This window comes from Perna viridis, chromosome 2 (genome assembly GCF_037379345.1).
Source record: "Perna viridis isolate PV_CMFRI_1.1 ecotype Kerala chromosome 2, ASM3737934v1, whole genome shotgun sequence".
In the NCBI taxonomy this organism is placed as follows: Eukaryota; Metazoa; Mollusca; class Bivalvia; order Mytilida; family Mytilidae; genus Perna; species Perna viridis.
The window spans coordinates 25,753,738-25,773,891 of NC_142446.1; positions in this window are offsets into that span (position 1 = coordinate 25,753,738).

The following is a 20,154-nucleotide window of genomic DNA, read 5'->3' on the forward strand; positions in this document are numbered from 1 at the left end:
TAGCCTCGCGACAAAGTATAACATTGCACGCAGGCCCAGCGAAATGAAAGTACATGTACAGGCATTTTCAGACTACATTAGTATTTTCAGACTATATAAGCATTTTCAGACTGTATTAGCAACATGAAAGAAGACTGAAGCAGAAAAAAAGACTACCAGAAGAACCAGACAATCCTGATTCGGGACAGGCGTAAAAATGTAAATGCAACAGGTCATACCCGACGAAACCGAGAACGTGATTCGAAGGTCCCACGGAAGAAGCATATGTGTATCTTTCATGTAATAAATATCTATATGGCATAAATTATATTTATATTGTCACATTCGATTGAACCGGGGCTGGTTACGAAAACCGAAATATTGCTATTAGAATGTGGAGTTATCAAAGGCAATATCATGTTCGAAAATGGTTGTTGTTTTAGGATTACAATCATAAATCTTTGAAAGATGCCGTTAATTGAGGAGGGAAAGCATTATTCGATCACTAGAACGTCCATTTTCATATGTGGACGGGTAATATTAAGAAATGCTTGCTTCCCATTTCACCAATATAACTAAGTTGTTTCTTGTCGTATTTTGATTGAACAAACTTTTTTGGGAAGAGCAGATGTCATATTTTTCATGACGTAATGATAAGATCAAAGCGTATTACACAATATCACAAATGTCTCCCCTTTGATGTCGACATCGTAAAAATGGAAAGAAACCGATTCGAAGACAAAATGTTAGACATATTTTTTAAAGTTATGCGAACTGATTTTTCCAATCGGGACTTTTATTAACTATATTGACAATTTATTACATAACCCCAATGCAATTATATATAAAATGTTCAATCAGTCTCTTTGTTAAAAGCCTTTTTGTCCGTATTTCAGCTGTGACGTCTATTTTGCCTTTTACGGACTGATTTGAAGTTTACACGATCAAAAAGTTCCGGAGTCACACGTCATCACGAAATTTTTGTCCACATCACGTAAAGAAGAAATCACTGCACGTAAAGAAAAGAAAATGCACATAAAGTATTTTGAGATCGACATAACGTAAAGATGAAACGACCTCACGTTATAAGAAAACCACTGCACGTAAAGATAAATCCACATAACGTAAATATATGTTGACATAACGTAATCATAAAACGACAGAACGTAAAGACAAAATTACAGAACGTAAAGACGAAATGACAGAACGTAAAGATGAAGCAGCAGAACGTAAAGACAAAACGACATAATGTAAAGATGTTCCTACATAACGTAAATACAAAATGGCCACATGTAATTATAAAACCACAGCAAGTAATATAAAATTAACAACACGTAAACAAATGTGTATCTCATCAGACAGTATATGCGTTCCATATAACTGGTTATTTTCAAGTGTGCTTCGAGGAGATTGAGGTTATTTCAAATAGACCGAAAATATAACAGTGAATTCTTAGTAGCAAAATTAAACGAATAAATCATTGAATAAGTTGATGACGTCACAGTCATGTACAAAATGATGGACAATTTTTTTAATGAATCAGAAAGCATGTTACTTCTGCAATTCAATTAATAAAGGTGTACAGGCATTAAGCTATGAATATAGCCTAAAAATATCAAATTAGTTGTAAAAACATAATAAATAATAATTTGTAGCATTAGTTCATTTTTATGACGTCATAATGGGACCATAATCTTTCAGCAAAAACTGCTTTTGTTGGGTTTTTTTTCGGACATATTTACATCCGCTTGCTATTTATTGGTATTTATACCACAGGCCCTTGGGACCAGGATTTTTTTATCACAAAAAATATTATTACTCATTGTGTTTCCATATTTGAGTTGTTATGAGTTAGAGAAGGAAATAGACGAAAAACTGAGCATAGTATAAACAGTAATAAATAACAAGTGGACACTTCCGAGAACACGCAAGTCATAATAACTCAAATATGGAAACAAAATGGTTTAATCATAAAAAATCCTGGTCCCTAGGGCCTGTAGCCAATATGACCCTAAATATCGCTACTTCTCTTATAAACAAAATTATATATTTAATCTTATATCCTTTATGAGATACCTTATAAGTTATTAAATAACACAACAAAAAAGTTGAAAATGATAGCATTTTCCGTATATCCGTTACACCCTTCATTTCGTGAATTATAAAGCTAGGACACCGTTGCTTCTAGCAAATAATTGAGTTGATAATTCGACTGTCTTTGTGGACATAAACCATTAAAATTCCCCAAAATCTTTCGTAACAAAGTTTTAGCCAATCATTTGCACGATATGAGAGACGCTGACCATCAGCTGACTGTTCCTATACTTGGTTTAATTTTTGTTTTCGTGCCAACATATTATACTCAATACTGTTACACCCGACTTGCACTTATGTGTGGTATTTGTAGTTCATGTCGGACTGAAGGGTTTCTTAACGCCCTAGGCTTTCATTTGGGGTCTCTTACGGACGATATAAAGCATCGAGGCGTTTACACAGTCCCCGAGCATAGTCATAGCCGTGAATGTGGATCATAGTGTATTCCGAGAAATTATAGTAGTCATGTGACCACGTTCATTCATTCAATTCATACCCTCGATCCGTGACTTAGTGATCCAATTTGTTATCTGCACGTTTATATTGTACAGTCTACAGCTTTTGCTGAATCTTTGATCCAGCAAAATACTTCTCGAGATAAAATCAACAGTTTCAAGTGCATGTAAGACAGATAGATAAGTCAACTTACTGGTGCATGGCAGTCAATTGATGGGAAATCTCCAAGGCCGAAAAAAATAGTTGTTTCCGATCACCATTCTTAAATTTTGTAAGGTCGGTAGGTAGGGACTTATTTTTATTTAAACCTTTTGAAATGAAATTAGTCATTGTAGTGACACCAAACTCATAATACAATGAAAACCAAATATGCAAAGACTAAACAACTACATTGTAATAATTCTAGACTTAGTCCACGGCCAAATTCCTTTGGGATTCGGCGCTTGAGATATTTTTAGTTTTGATGGCGGTGGTCCGAGCTCATTTTATTATGATATTGTACAATATGTGCATGCAAGATAAAATACATTGCACATGCAATATTCTGTAAAAATGTTTTATAGTGATGTCAGATGATGGTTTCTTAGGATATTCAATAAACACTGATTTTGAATTGCAGTTTGATTTACAGTATATGATTATAGATGTAGAGTAACACTATACACTCAATCAACAAATGCAGGCATTGATATACAACTACATGTATGTAAAAAAAAACTTTTTTGATTATTTTTGTAAAGTATTGAAAATAAATGTCTAGTCTACCCTTTTACTTTTCTTATATTTTCAGATAGACAAATATGGATGAATCGCTATTTTGTTAAAAGGATGAAGGTTTTGTTTAGTATGAAGACATTAATACTACACACATAAAAATAACTAAGTTTTATTAAATTGTGAAGATTTACAGGATTTAATGAAATAGAGATTCTAAAGAAAAGCCAATGGCAGTGTTTTGAAATGCTGAATGTACATACATGTTACGTTGGTTCTGAAACCAAACAATACTGGCACTGCAATTGAATATATTTTATACTGCTGCAAAACAAGTACTATAGTATACAGTTTTTGTAAATGTCTAAGGAAACATTTTTTAGGCTACAAATATATGTATCTATTTAGACGTTGATTAAAATTGTTTGATACAAGATTTAGTTGAAATATTGATTTTAAAGTGTTAACTGTGAGCCAGTATCGATGGATTTAGTCTTAAAGTCCTTCAAATACTGGTATTGTAATTTTGTTTCATAAGAATTTTGAATGTTATCTGTTGAGTACATGTCAGTAAGTGGGAATTTTTTTTTCCATTATGCAGTTTTATTCTTTTTTGCTAGAGAACTGTTTAACTAGGACTAATGTAAAAACAAAGACCTTATAGACGTAAATTCTTAGCAAATAACACACTACTAAGTTGGTCCCAAGGAACAGTAATTGACAGGCTTTTTAGGGAATTGAAAATGGAGCATTCCCAAACCCCGAATTAGCCTATATATATTTAATATCAAAGTACTTATGTACTGAATCAATTTATATCGATCGTTTGAATTTTTACGCCTAAAATAATCGTCAAATTGCAAAATTATAAGATAAATGAATAGTACGGGGATCGAATTCAAACGTGACACAGGCTTATTGTTATAAATGGTTAATACTGAACTCTTTGTTTTAACTTTTAATTTCACCATTCTGATTACGAAGAACATTTAAAAACTACACACACCAAAATTCTTGATGCATCGAAGCAGTGCGCCAGTTTGCGTAATATTCAAGTTCGATATCGGTTTCCATGGAACACCTAGATGAATAAACACAAAACTCTCCGACATAGTGCACAATTGAACTACAAACTACTAGCTGGCCATTCCCATTTTTTTTTTTAATTTTCAGGTCGATATTCAATTTATCTGCCCCTCACCTTTCATTTTCAGTTCAGATATTATTCATGGCTTAGTTACGTACTTTCAGTATTTTTACAATTCAGTTTATTCTAGACTTATTGTAAATCGCTGTATATATAGTTGTGTTTTGCTGATGTCCTTTTGATACTTAGTTTTCGTCATTTTGTAATAAAAGGCCTTTTTCAATACGTATATTGTGTTGTGTCTTTTTATGAAAATCAAACAAAGCAGAAGTTATTCAAGGAGGAAAGGTGACAAAAATTTAATTTATCGACCTCCAGATCGAAACTGTCTGTTAAATCATTCCAAATTAAGCCACAATCATTGAAATTAATCATATCCTTAAATTCATGTTCCTCTAAACTAGCTACATTTCTCAGTTGATTAGCTTTATAGCTCAAGTGCTACAAATTATTCCATAGACGCCTATGTGTCATGTAAAAGCACTGGGCATCTAGTTCCAGAATCACATAGTTTAACATTAACGGTGAAGTTTTAGAATATATTTTCACCAATCGTGTCTGGTGCAGGAAACATTTGCCATGCACTTTTAAGGCCATGGAGCACCTACATCTGTATTATAACAACATACACATGGCTAAAATAGCCAGATAGAATGATTATTGCAAAAACCAATAACACCAGACCAATAAAAAATTATACAATTCCAGAGAAATGCACAATCGAAATTTCTATGGCATCGTCTATGCAAAGTTTTATTTTCACTTGTCAGATCAGGGCTTCTGATGTCACGAGGCGGTAATCGTAATGAAAATACGTCAGGATGGTTTCGGGAGTTATGCTACCTTTTTGTGGAAAAAGGTACAAAAGATAAGTGGCAAATAATAGCCTGAAACCCCTTTCTTTATACAAGTTTCTTCATTGCTACTGCCCCTTTTATCCGCCAGGGCCTGCATGAAATACATGAAGACGGCTCTTTCAATTGGTACTCAACTCAGCATTGTTCTTTATATTTCAATTATATGATTAATAACCATTTATAATCTCGCAGGGTTTTCATTTCTAGCTAAGCATATGTTTTAATGCTTCTAGAAATAAATAGGCAACTTGAATATATCGACACTGAACAATTGGTTTATTCGGGTAAATGCAAAGAAATAAACAGGTACTGATAAGAGGATAGAGGTCAACTATTCTCAATTGGATCATGGTAATACAAACCAAAGTAATCAGCATATTTAGTTCGCAGATAAAGTTGTTTATTGGGTTTGTTTATTGGCGTAAATAATAGAATTAAATTTTATGTATTAGAAATACCTATAAAGTGGACCTAATCATCTGTATTTGAACTTTAGTGGGGTATGCCAATGGGACTATTTTCCTGCGGTAGTGTACGATAACTGCAGGTCATCGAATGATACATTTTTGGAAACACCATATGTCACCTAGGATGAATGGTGAAAGTCGTATGTTTCTACGCCTTACGGTTTACATCGGCAAAATTAACCGATATGTTGCGCATCTTTGTTCATTTTATCATTAAAATATAGCAATAAAAAGCCAAAATATCTCACAGAAGAGATTCTGTCAGCTTTTTCCAGACCAACCCCTTGTCAAAAATTCGCCGCCTAGCGAAATAAAAATAAAGATATCTCAATTTCTAGATTTTGAAACACTTAGATATTTCACACAATGAAGGACCGATACATTTCTGAGCTGCAGTGAATGTTTTTACTTGCGAAGTTGTGTTAAATGCAATTCTGTCAGCTTATTTAAAATTTCGTTCTTGACGGGAGGCAACAGTGTTCGTAAGTGTCAGTCAAATTCGGAAATAATAATGCATTTTGACGCCTCACCTCTTTATATTACACAAAAAATATATATAATTTTAAATACATTTATAAACAGAAACATGTAGGAATACATTAATTATTTCAAAATTCACTGCCATGAAATCAATCTGGTACATATGGGACTGTAATGGGTTCTACTTAGGTTTGTTCTCATACAAACTAAAAAAAAATATTGTTGCTATTTTCATGGTAGCTTTACCCACTAGCACTGCAAAACTGGATGAAATACTGGTATGGTTGTCAAATTAATTGAGTTTCCACAATTTAGAACACAGAAAAATTTAAATATATTCCATATTAATTTTGTCTGGCAACAAGTTATCAGGAAAAGATCTGACAGTAGTAAGTATTAAATGTCTATGGCTACATGTACTTGGAGGAAAAAATAGAACACTCTCCCTTGCTTCAGACTATCATCATACCATTCCATGTGTCTAAGATTTTAATCATTGCCATAACATAATAAACAAATATTGGAAAATACATGTACTGTGCATGTATTTGAAATAATATTTATCTAAAAAGTAAGTATGATGAATCTATAGTTCTACTGATTTGTTGCTGAAATAGTGTTATGGTTCAGTTTGATAGATTTGATATATTTTCAAAACTTGGTAAGTATATATTTTGCTGTCTATTAAAATAAAAAAAAATTAGACATAAAGAATTGATGAACTACCATCTTATATATAAACTTAAAAAATTATAGTAATTATTACAAGTGTTCGTTTTTCTTTCCCCACTGATTCTTTTAGACAATAAAAATCCTTGCTACCTTTAATATATTCAGTGAAAATACTTTATTCTTTTCATAAATTTTATTTCAATGAAAAATATTACACCATTTCATTATTAAAACAGTAAGATCACTTATTCAAAATAAAATTGTTTTTGTAATAATTTAAAGGATTGAAAAAAAAAATGTACCAGCATATCACCTTACTTTTTAAACAGGAATTATAATTTACATAACCAGAAGGTATAGCACACTGTATTTTCACTTGTACGCTTAATTTCATTATAAGAGGGTATCATTTGAATATGACACAATTTTGATGTTTAGCAAAACAAATTTCACTTCTTCTTTACCTTTGAAAATTAATAACCAATTTAATACAATAAACTCACCCAAATATTTGACAAAATACTATATGTAATATTTTTGAAGAATGGAGGATTTTTATATTTTTTTTAAACTGATAGTAGAATTAAATAAATGTACAAATAAGGACAAAATACAGGAATATTTGTGAAAAAAATATTTGACTATACCTGTGATACTGCATTTCCAAATATCCAAAATACGTGGTGTATACTGATGATAAGAATGAGTGTTTTCACCATGCCAAACACAATGTTCGCTGTTTCAACGTAGATTGTGTGTTATAAAACCCGAGAGAAGTTTCTTTCATACGCGTGGAAAATGGGGGGGGGGGTGGGGGGGTGGGCTTGAACCATTCCATGACTAATCCCATCAAAGATAATGCACAAGATATGTAAGGGTAGCATAACTAACCTGAATAAACATGCTCTGGTCCCAATTTTACCATTTATTGTGGGTATCAACAAGTATTTGGCGAGAGAGTGCTTGATTTTGTCACTGACAGCGACGTGCACATGCCATTTTGGTGGTCTCAAAAGTTTGCAAACAAATGGTGATCCCGACTTTGAAACACTTAATCCCCTTAGATGGTCAAAGATCATTGGTCAATTTACAGAGAAAACACCTCTATCTTTAATTATGACTTGTTAAATGCGATTCTGTCAGCTTTTTCATTGGGTAATAAAGTAAACAAGGGAAATCTCGTTTTCCGAGAGAGTGATTTTGCTCATTTACTTTTGTTTCTTTGTATGTATGATTTTAGTTACTTTATGTTCTTTGTTGTGTATGTCTGTTTTCCATGTCTGGTCTTTGTCCCTGGATTACATTCTTTTGATTACCGCTATAACCTTGGTTCCTTTGATTACTCTTTATTTCGATCTCATCGCTCATTGGTCCAATGAATTCACTCCAAAAATAGATGTAAACAAACATCAACCATTCTTTTCATAAATTTTACTTGAAATAACCGTTAAAGTTATTTAATAATTAATACTTTAAATGATTTTCAGAGGCATACAAGACTGAAAAATTTTGCGCGGTATTTAAAGCGCCCCCAATCGGAGTTATCTTCCCATTGTTCAGTGCAGATTGGATCAAAGGAATTCGGGGTCACGGAGGTACTTTGCTGTTCGGCTGGACATTTCTGTTGGCCAAGTACAAGACAAACATTATGCACTTGTCAGTTTGTCTCTATCTATGCAAGTTTTTCCTATAGAGGCAAAAACGACTAATTGGTGTGAGGGGAGATAACTCAAGGTGCGTTAACTTGTCATTTCCCCGCAAATCCGTAACGCATAGTCCTAGTGATTCAGATCGATAGTGTGAAGTGTCGTAACAATGTGTCGCATACTTTTCTTGCCAAATCAATTTTAACAATTTACAGGAGAAAAATAATAATACACATAATGGTTGTATTATTTACTTGGTTCTGTATACTTATCGCAAGAAAAAGCATCAATATCCGGTTTATATCTGCAATTTCAGGAGCTGAAAAACAGCATAATGGCAGCTTCATTTGCGTATACTTCTGTATGTGCGGTTGAGCGCCAAACCAGTCTCGAAAAATATTTGCTAGTTTCGATAATTAAATACAAATCGAATCATAGTTTTTCCAAGATAGGGTTGGCCTTACAGTCTGCAGTATGGCTCCCGGATGTTTACGAAAATTACGTCATCAATATTACCCATAATTCTCCGGTCATTGAAATTGCGAAACGAAAACGAACCAAAACGATACGAAAATAATAGATAAAAGGAAGAATCAAAACGAAACAATTCGATAAAATGAATCAAATCGTAATAAAAACATAATTAAACTATACTAAATGAAACAGAATGCAGCGAAACTAAATACAATAAAAGAGATCTTTTAAGACGTTTCACAAATTTTAAGAATCATAATGTTAACCAGTGCCTGACAATTCGACCCAACGACATTTCGGACCACGAAAACCAATAATTCTTTATGAATGCCGGACATTTCGGCCAATAGACATATCAGACCATGACAATTATCATAATGCTGTAGGGCAAATATATATATCATTACAAAATTTACCATACTTGAAGGTATAACATATCAAATAAGAGCTAACAAAAAATTTGATTTTATTAATGTTTCTTCGGGAGCGTTAAATGGTTTCACCTTCATCAAATTAATCAAAAGAATTACAGTAAGGTCCTCCCCCTGTGGGCAAAGACCTTAATTAGTAGATTATAAACGGGATGCAGACGGAGATAATTCGGTGTATAAACAGATTTTGCAGCCAGTTTAATCACTTCCGGTTTGTAATAAAAGAAAATATAGGTACCAGTATCGTATTGCATATCCCTGAGCGGGTGTACGTCAAAACATGGATGCCATAAAAATATAGTGCATTTTCTTTTTGCCTCTCTACAAACTAATGTTTTGTCAAAAGACATGAACAATGACTTAAAAAATAGAGCAAACATCACACTGTAAGATGAAGAACTTTTTTAAAAGAAAATCTAACATAATATCATAAAAATGTTCCACTGAAAAGGTTGGTTAGGTGAGTGCAAAACGAAAGTGAAAATAGGGAAAATGGCTATTTATAGTTCAAGACTACTTTTCTGTCCAATCTTCGTGGACTCACCCTATTTTCTTTGCAGGAAATTATTTTTTCACATGTCCTTAGAAATGCTACATAAGTGAAAGTTTTATTGAATCAATTTACATATTTTTTAAAAAATCCTAAAAACATGCACTTCACTATAGAGGTCTATGGGAAAATTAATACGATACTGAGACCTAGTAAGCCAGTTTTTCAAGTAAAGTTGGATATTCAGCAAGTGGTCTTTACCAGCTGAAAAAGTAGTACCCCAATACAGGTAACACTTTTAAGATGAATTAGCCAACTTTTGAACCTGATTTTTTATGGTAGCTCTGGTTTTTTGCATTTATGGTTAATCTTGACCAAATTTGGAAATGCATTTTGTTTTCATGAATTTGTAGGATATCAGTTCAATAAAATTATTATCTTGACTATTTATGATGAGCATATCTATATTCAGGTAACCTAAAGCAAGTAATACTCCTGCATAAAGGATAGTTTTCAAGTTACAACACATTTTAAGTATGTGGTTAGGACTTGAAAATAGTCATTTTCCATACATTGCCTCTTATATATGAAAAAATGAATATTTTTTTTATTTTTTGTTTTTCTTTCAAATAAATAGCTAAAATGAGTTGCCATATAACTGTGTGGTTGATTTAAACACAGAAATGTCACAAAAGTCATCAGCCAATTTTTTAGTGGACTTTTTTTAGTGGTTCAAATGGACAGATTCTAATGCGGCAAGAAAAATAATGGTGTTTTTTCATATAAAAACTGAATTTTTTCAAAAAGTATCTAAAGCAGACAATTGTTATTATAATATTTATACCAGTAAACTATATTTCTTGCATCATAGCTATCTGTTTTAAAGAAAAAGTCCTTTTCCTGTGACATTGAGGTCCATTTGTATCTGCCTGGGGTACCAAAATGGCTTACAATCTGTATTTTCTGCATATGAAAAGCTATATTTTTTTAAAACTATGATATTGGTATAATTTTTTCTGGATTTATTATAATTGAAATGACCATATCTATAGTTTAAAACAGTTGGTTGTACCGGTCATTATACTTTACTTTAAACAAGAGGCTCCCTTGAGTTAAAGACAAAAAAGGAGGTTCGGATATTAATATTTCCATATATGGAACTCACAAGTGGGGATTAAATAATGATTTGGAACTCATAGTACAGCTTATGTATCTACCATGTCAGAATAAACCACAAAGTTGCTTAGTTTGATTAATGCAGCAGCTTTTTATCAAAAGTAATATTTTCTGGCTAACATTGAGATATTAGTCTTATGCCTGGAATAGGGTACCTATATAAGAATTTTAATAGAAAACTCATGTTTGTAGCAGGGCAATGATATTCTGAATTTTCAGTATGGAAATGAATACTCTAGCAGAAAAACAACAACTTTTAGGATTATATTGAAATGTTTATTAGTAATAGGTACCAGTATCGTATTGCATATCCCTGAGCGGGTGTACGTCAAAACATGGATGCCATAAAAATATAGTGCATTTTCTTTTTGCCTCTCTACAAACTAATGTTTTGTCAAAAGACATGAACAATGACTTAAAAAATAGAGCAAACATCACACTGTAAGATGAAGAACTTTTTTAAAAGAAAATCTAACATAATATCATAAAAATGTTCCACTGAAAAGGTTGGTTAGGTGAGTGCAAAACGAAAGTGAAAATAGGGAAAATGGCTATTTATAGTTCAAGACTACTTTTCTGTCCAATCTTCGTGGACTCACCCTATTTTCTTTGCAGGAAATTATTTTTTCACATGTCCTTAGAAATGCTACATAAGTGAAAGTTTTATTGAATCAATTTACATATTTTTTAAAAAATCCTAAAAACATGCACTTCACTATAGAGGTCTATGGGAAAATTAATACGATACTGAGACCTAGTAAGCCAGTTTTTCAAGTAAAGTTGGATATTCAGCAAGTGGTCTTTACCAGCTGAAAAAGTAGTACCCCAATACAGGTAACACTTTTAAGATGAATTAGCCAACTTTTGAACCTGATTTTTTATGGTAGCTCTGGTTTTTTGCATTTATGGTTAATCTTGACCAAATTTGGAAATGCATTTTGTTTTCATGAATTTGTAGGATATCAGTTCAATAAAATTATTATCTTGACTATTTATGATGAGCATATCTATATTCAGGTAACCTAAAGCAAGTAATACTCCTGCATAAAGGATAGTTTTCAAGTTACAACACATTTTAAGTATGTGGTTAGGACTTGAAAATAGTCATTTTCCATACATTGCCTCTTATATATGAAAAAATGAATATTTTTTTTATTTTTTGTTTTTCTTTCAAATAAATAGCTAAAATGAGTTGCCATATAACTGTGTGGTTGATTTAAACACAGAAATGTCACAAAAGTCATCAGCCAATTTTTTAGTGGACTTTTTTTAGTGGTTCAAATGGACAGATTCTAATGCGGCAAGAAAAATAATGGTGTTTTTTCATATAAAAACTGAATTTTTTCAAAAAGTATCTAAAGCAGACAATTGTTATTATAATATTTATACCAGTAAACTATATTTCTTGCATCATAGCTATCTGTTTTAAAGAAAAAGTCCTTTTCCTGTGACATTGAGGTCCATTTGTATCTGCCTGGGGTACCAAAATGGCTTACAATCTGTATTTTCTGCATATGAAAAGCTATATTTTTTTAAAACTATGATATTGGTATAATTTTTTCTGGATTTATTATAATTGAAATGACCATATCTATAGTTTAAAACAGTTGGTTGTACCGGTCATTATACTTTACTTTAAACAAGAGGCTCCCTTGAGTTAAAGACAAAAAAGGAGGTTCGGATATTAATATTTCCATATATGGAACTCACAAGTGGGGATTAAATAATGATTTGGAACTCATAGTACAGCTTATGTATCTACCATGTCAGAATAAACCACAAAGTTGCTTAGTTTGATTAATGCAGCAGCTTTTTATCAAAAGTAATATTTTCTGGCTAACATTGAGATATTAGTCTTATGCCTGGAATAGGGTACCTATATAAGAATTTTAATAGAAAACTCATGTTTGTAGCAGGGCAATGATATTCTGAATTTTCAGTATGGAAATGAATACTCTAGCAGAAAAACAACAACTTTTAGGATTATATTGAAATGTTTATTAGTAATAGGTACCAGTATCGTATTGCATATCCCTGAGCGGGTGTACGTCAAAACATGGATGCCATAAAAATATAGTGCATTTTCTTTTTGCCTCTCTACAAACTAATGTTTTGTCAAAAGACATGAACAATGACTTAAAAAATAGAGCAAACATCACACTGTAAGATGAAGAACTTTTTTAAAAGAAAATCTAACATAATATCATAAAAATGTTCCACTGAAAAGGTTGGTTAGGTGAGTGCAAAACGAAAGTGAAAATAGGGAAAATGGCTATTTATAGTTCAAGACTACTTTTCTGTCCAATCTTCGTGGACTCACCCTATTTTCTTTGCAGGAAATTATTTTTTCACATGTCCTTAGAAATGCTACATAAGTGAAAGTTTTATTGAATCAATTTACATATTTTTTAAAAAATCCTAAAAACATGCACTTCACTATAGAGGTCTATGGGAAAATTAATACGATACTGAGACCTAGTAAGCCAGTTTTTCAAGTAAAGTTGGATATTCAGCAAGTGGTCTTTACCAGCTGAAAAAGTAGTACCCCAATACAGGTAACACTTTTAAGATGAATTAGCCAACTTTTGAACCTGATTTTTTATGGTAGCTCTGGTTTTTTGCATTTATGGTTAATCTTGACCAAATTTGGAAATGCATTTTGTTTTCATGAATTTGTAGGATATCAGTTCAATAAAATTATTATCTTGACTATTTATGATGAGCATATCTATATTCAGGTAACCTAAAGCAAGTAATACTCCTGCATAAAGGATAGTTTTCAAGTTACAACACATTTTAAGTATGTGGTTAGGACTTGAAAATAGTCATTTTCCATACATTGCCTCTTATATATGAAAAAATGAATATTTTTTTTATTTTTTGTTTTTCTTTCAAATAAATAGCTAAAATGAGTTGCCATATAACTGTGTGGTTGATTTAAACACAGAAATGTCACAAAAGTCATCAGCCAATTTTTTAGTGGACTTTTTTTAGTGGTTCAAATGGACAGATTCTAATGCGGCAAGAAAAATAATGGTGTTTTTTCATATAAAAACTGAATTTTTTCAAAAAGTATCTAAAGCAGACAATTGTTATTATAATATTTATACCAGTAAACTATATTTCTTGCATCATAGCTATCTGTTTTAAAGAAAAAGTCCTTTTCCTGTGACATTGAGGTCCATTTGTATCTGCCTGGGGTACCAAAATGGCTTACAATCTGTATTTTCTGCATATGAAAAGCTATATTTTTTTAAAACTATGATATTGGTATAATTTTTTCTGGATTTATTATAATTGAAATGACCATATCTATAGTTTAAAACAGTTGGTTGTACCGGTCATTATACTTTACTTTAAACAAGAGGCTCCCTTGAGTTAAAGACAAAAAAGGAGGTTCGGATATTAATATTTCCATATATGGAACTCACAAGTGGGGATTAAATAATGATTTGGAACTCATAGTACAGCTTATGTATCTACCATGTCAGAATAAACCACAAAGTTGCTTAGTTTGATTAATGCAGCAGCTTTTTATCAAAAGTAATATTTTCTGGCTAACATTGAGATATTAGTCTTATGCCTGGAATAGGGTACCTATATAAGAATTTTAATAGAAAACTCATGTTTGTAGCAGGGCAATGATATTCTGAATTTTCAGTATGGAAATGAATACTCTAGCAGAAAAACAACAACTTTTAGGATTATATTGAAATGTTTATTAGTAATAGGTACCAGTATCGTATTGCATATCCCTGAGCGGGTGTACGTCAAAACATGGATGCCATAAAAATATAGTGCATTTTCTTTTTGCCTCTCTACAAACTAATGTTTTGTCAAAAGACATGAACAATGACTTAAAAAATAGAGCAAACATCACACTGTAAGATGAAGAACTTTTTTAAAAGAAAATCTAACATAATATCATAAAAATGTTCCACTGAAAAGGTTGGTTAGGTGAGTGCAAAACGAAAGTGAAAATAGGGAAAATGGCTATTTATAGTTCAAGACTACTTTTCTGTCCAATCTTCGTGGACTCACCCTATTTTCTTTGCAGGAAATTATTTTTTCACATGTCCTTAGAAATGCTACATAAGTGAAAGTTTTATTGAATCAATTTACATATTTTTTAAAAAATCCTAAAAACATGCACTTCACTATAGAGGTCTATGGGAAAATTAATACGATACTGAGACCTAGTAAGCCAGTTTTTCAAGTAAAGTTGGATATTCAGCAAGTGGTCTTTACCAGCTGAAAAAGTAGTACCCCAATACAGGTAACACTTTTAAGATGAATTAGCCAACTTTTGAACCTGATTTTTTATGGTAGCTCTGGTTTTTTGCATTTATGGTTAATCTTGACCAAATTTGGAAATGCATTTTGTTTTCATGAATTTGTAGGATATCAGTTCAATAAAATTATTATCTTGACTATTTATGATGAGCATATCTATATTCAGGTAACCTAAAGCAAGTAATACTCCTGCATAAAGGATAGTTTTCAAGTTACAACACATTTTAAGTATGTGGTTAGGACTTGAAAATAGTCATTTTCCATACATTGCCTCTTATATATGAAAAAATGAATATTTTTTTTATTTTTTGTTTTTCTTTCAAATAAATAGCTAAAATGAGTTGCCATATAACTGTGTGGTTGATTTAAACACAGAAATGTCACAAAAGTCATCAGCCAATTTTTTAGTGGACTTTTTTTAGTGGTTCAAATGGACAGATTCTAATGCGGCAAGAAAAATAATGGTGTTTTTTCATATAAAAACTGAATTTTTTCAAAAAGTATCTAAAGCAGACAATTGTTATTATAATATTTATACCAGTAAACTATATTTCTTGCATCATAGCTATCTGTTTTAAAGAAAAAGTCCTTTTCCTGTGACATTGAGGTCCATTTGTATCTGCCTGGGGTACCAAAATGGCTTACAATCTGTATTTTCTGCATATGAAAAGCTATATTTTTTTAAAACTATGATATTGGTATAATTTTTTCTGGATTTATTATAATTGAAATGACCATATCTATAGTTTAAAACAGTTGGTTGTACCGGTCATTATACTTTACTTTAAACAAGAGGCTCCCTTGAGTTAAAGACAAAAAAGGAGGTTCGGATATTAATATTTCCATATATGGAACTCACAAGTGGGGATTAAATAATGATTTGGAACTCATAGTACAGCTTATGTATCTACCATGTCAGAATAAACCACAAAGTTGCTTAGTTTGATTAATGCAGCAGCTTTTTATCAAAAGTAATATTTTCTGGCTAACATTGAGATATTAGTCTTATGCCTGGAATAGGGTACCTATATAAGAATTTTAATAGAAAACTCATGTTTGTAGCAGGGCAATGATATTCTGAATTTTCAGTATGGAAATGAATACTCTAGCAGAAAAACAACAACTTTTAGGATTATATTGAAATGTTTATTAGTAATAGGTACCAGTATCGTATTGCATATCCCTGAGCGGGTGTACGTCAAAACATGGATGCCATAAAAATATAGTGCATTTTCTTTTTGCCTCTCTACAAACTAATGTTTTGTCAAAAGACATGAACAATGACTTAAAAAATAGAGCAAACATCACACTGTAAGATGAAGAACTTTTTTAAAAGAAAATCTAACATAATATCATAAAAATGTTCCACTGAAAAGGTTGGTTAGGTGAGTGCAAAACGAAAGTGAAAATAGGGAAAATGGCTATTTATAGTTCAAGACTACTTTTCTGTCCAATCTTCGTGGACTCACCCTATTTTCTTTGCAGGAAATTATTTTTTCACATGTCCTTAGAAATGCTACATAAGTGAAAGTTTTATTGAATCAATTTACATATTTTTTAAAAAATCCTAAAAACATGCACTTCACTATAGAGGTCTATGGGAAAATTAATACGATACTGAGACCTAGTAAGCCAGTTTTTCAAGTAAAGTTGGATATTCAGCAAGTGGTCTTTACCAGCTGAAAAAGTAGTACCCCAATACAGGTAACACTTTTAAGATGAATTAGCCAACTTTTGAACCTGATTTTTTATGGTAGCTCTGGTTTTTTGCATTTATGGTTAATCTTGACCAAATTTGGAAATGCATTTTGTTTTCATGAATTTGTAGGATATCAGTTCAATAAAATTATTATCTTGACTATTTATGATGAGCATATCTATATTCAGGTAACCTAAAGCAAGTAATACTCCTGCATAAAGGATAGTTTTCAAGTTACAACACATTTTAAGTATGTGGTTAGGACTTGAAAATAGTCATTTTCCATACATTGCCTCTTATATATGAAAAAATGAATATTTTTTTTATTTTTTGTTTTTCTTTCAAATAAATAGCTAAAATGAGTTGCCATATAACTGTGTGGTTGATTTAAACACAGAAATGTCACAAAAGTCATCAGCCAATTTTTTAGTGGACTTTTTTTAGTGGTTCAAATGGACAGATTCTAATGCGGCAAGAAAAATAATGGTGTTTTTTCATATAAAAACTGAATTTTTTCAAAAAGTATCTAAAGCAGACAATTGTTATTATAATATTTATACCAGTAAACTATATTTCTTGCATCATAGCTATCTGTTTTAAAGAAAAAGTCCTTTTCCTGTGACATTGAGGTCCATTTGTATCTGCCTGGGGTACCAAAATGGCTTACAATCTGTATTTTCTGCATATGAAAAGCTATATTTTTTTAAAACTATGATATTGGTATAATTTTTTCTGGATTTATTATAATTGAAATGACCATATCTATAGTTTAAAACAGTTGGTTGTACCGGTCATTATACTTTACTTTAAACAAGAGGCTCCCTTGAGTTAAAGACAAAAAAGGAGGTTCGGATATTAATATTTCCATATATGGAACTCACAAGTGGGGATTAAATAATGATTTGGAACTCATAGTACAGCTTATGTATCTACCATGTCAGAATAAACCACAAAGTTGCTTAGTTTGATTAATGCAGCAGCTTTTTATCAAAAGTAATATTTTCTGGCTAACATTGAGATATTAGTCTTATGCCTGGAATAGGGTACCTATATAAGAATTTTAATAGAAAACTCATGTTTGTAGCAGGGCAATGATATTCTGAATTTTCAGTATGGAAATGAATACTCTAGCAGAAAAACAACAACTTTTAGGATTATATTGAAATGTTTATTAGTAATAGGTACCAGTATCGTATTGCATATCCCTGAGCGGGTGTACGTCAAAACATGGATGCCATAAAAATATAGTGCATTTTCTTTTTGCCTCTCTACAAACTAATGTTTTGTCAAAAGACATGAACAATGACTTAAAAAATAGAGCAAACATCACACTGTAAGATGAAGAACTTTTTTAAAAGAAAATCTAACATAATATCATAAAAATGTTCCACTGAAAAGGTTGGTTAGGTGAGTGCAAAACGAAAGTGAAAATAGGGAAAATGGCTATTTATAGTTCAAGACTACTTTTCTGTCCAATCTTCGTGGACTCACCCTATTTTCTTTGCAGGAAATTATTTTTTCACATGTCCTTAGAAATGCTACATAAGTGAAAGTTTTATTGAATCAATTTACATATTTTTTAAAAAATCCTAAAAACATGCACTTCACTATAGAGGTCTATGGGAAAATTAATACGATACTGAGACCTATACATCGGATTCTGTTCTCTCTCATTTACAGGTATATGATGGACTTTAATTCAAATAAATTTTGAATTCCTTTTTAATAAATTCAAATTATTACGATTTCACAGCAAAACAAATTTAGAGTTTCATTCAGTAAATTTATTTTATCAGGAAAACAATTTAACCCTTTTTGCTTAGTACATCGTTGGGTTATAAGTAGTTTTACAAATCATATCTGAATTAATGAATGAAAATATTTTAGTTATTAGGTCAAGGGATCAAATAATAGTAAATCAAACCCGCTTAACTTTACGTTATATTTAGTTACTTTGAAATGTTTATTGTTTTATATATATATATTGTTATTTTATTAAGGACTTCTGGTTTGCAATAAAATATATATCGGATTCTCTTCTCTCTCATTTACAGAGTGGGCCAGTTCTGCCCAAAGCCTTTTCGGCAGTTTTGTTTATGCCACAAGACAAAAACAAGCATAACACAATTATGAATAAACGATTAACAAACAAGAGGGCACTTAATACAGAATATAGAAATTTTCAATATTTATAAAAGATTGGCATTTTTGTATTTTTGCATATCCAATACTTATAGTCGACCAAAACTGGAATAAATATAAGTCTCAGAAAATATAGTTAGAATCATATTTCCCTTTTAATTTAACAAATTTTAACTAAAGCTTCTTTTCATTTCTTCTACTTAAAATTGTGCCTATATTTTACATATGAGATTTAAAATTTACAAGTATGGAGACTAACTATTTTGATAGATATGTACAAATATAGTGGGTGAACTTTAGGGTCCAAATTACACGTAATAGAAGTATTACTAAAATTTGAAATACTTCCAAGGAATTAACAGTGTTGAAACACATCACGGTAAATGTCTATTGCATGAACTATGAAGCAAAAACCTGGCTGGAATTGGAGAAAAACATATTCGTTTTATGCTACTGAAACACATCCTACATGAATGTGTGGTCCCTGAAGGCGAATATGCATATTTCAAACTCCCTGCAATATTGCTTAAATACATTCGAAAAGAGATTTGAAAATTGACTTCACCATGTAAGAATTTAAGTAAAAAAAAACAAATTGGGGTCCAAAGTAACAAGTCAAAAAACATTCTTCTGGAGTAAATCATCATCATGGAACTTCAATTTTCGGCCAATTGCTAAGTTTTAATATGGCACTAAAACTTTACCATTATATCAATCAAAAATATTTTTGGCACTAAATTAAATATAGTAAAATTACAGACATTTATTTAAAAAAAACAACACTTTTCAATTGTTGGGAAAATGGTGTATGTAAAAAAAGAAATGGACTTCGGCGACTTCTTATTATCTCTTCAAAATATGAGAGAATATCAAGCAGGTATTTTTTTTTTTAATTTTTTAAAGAAATTCTATAGGCCATCTTTTTTTTAAATTAATC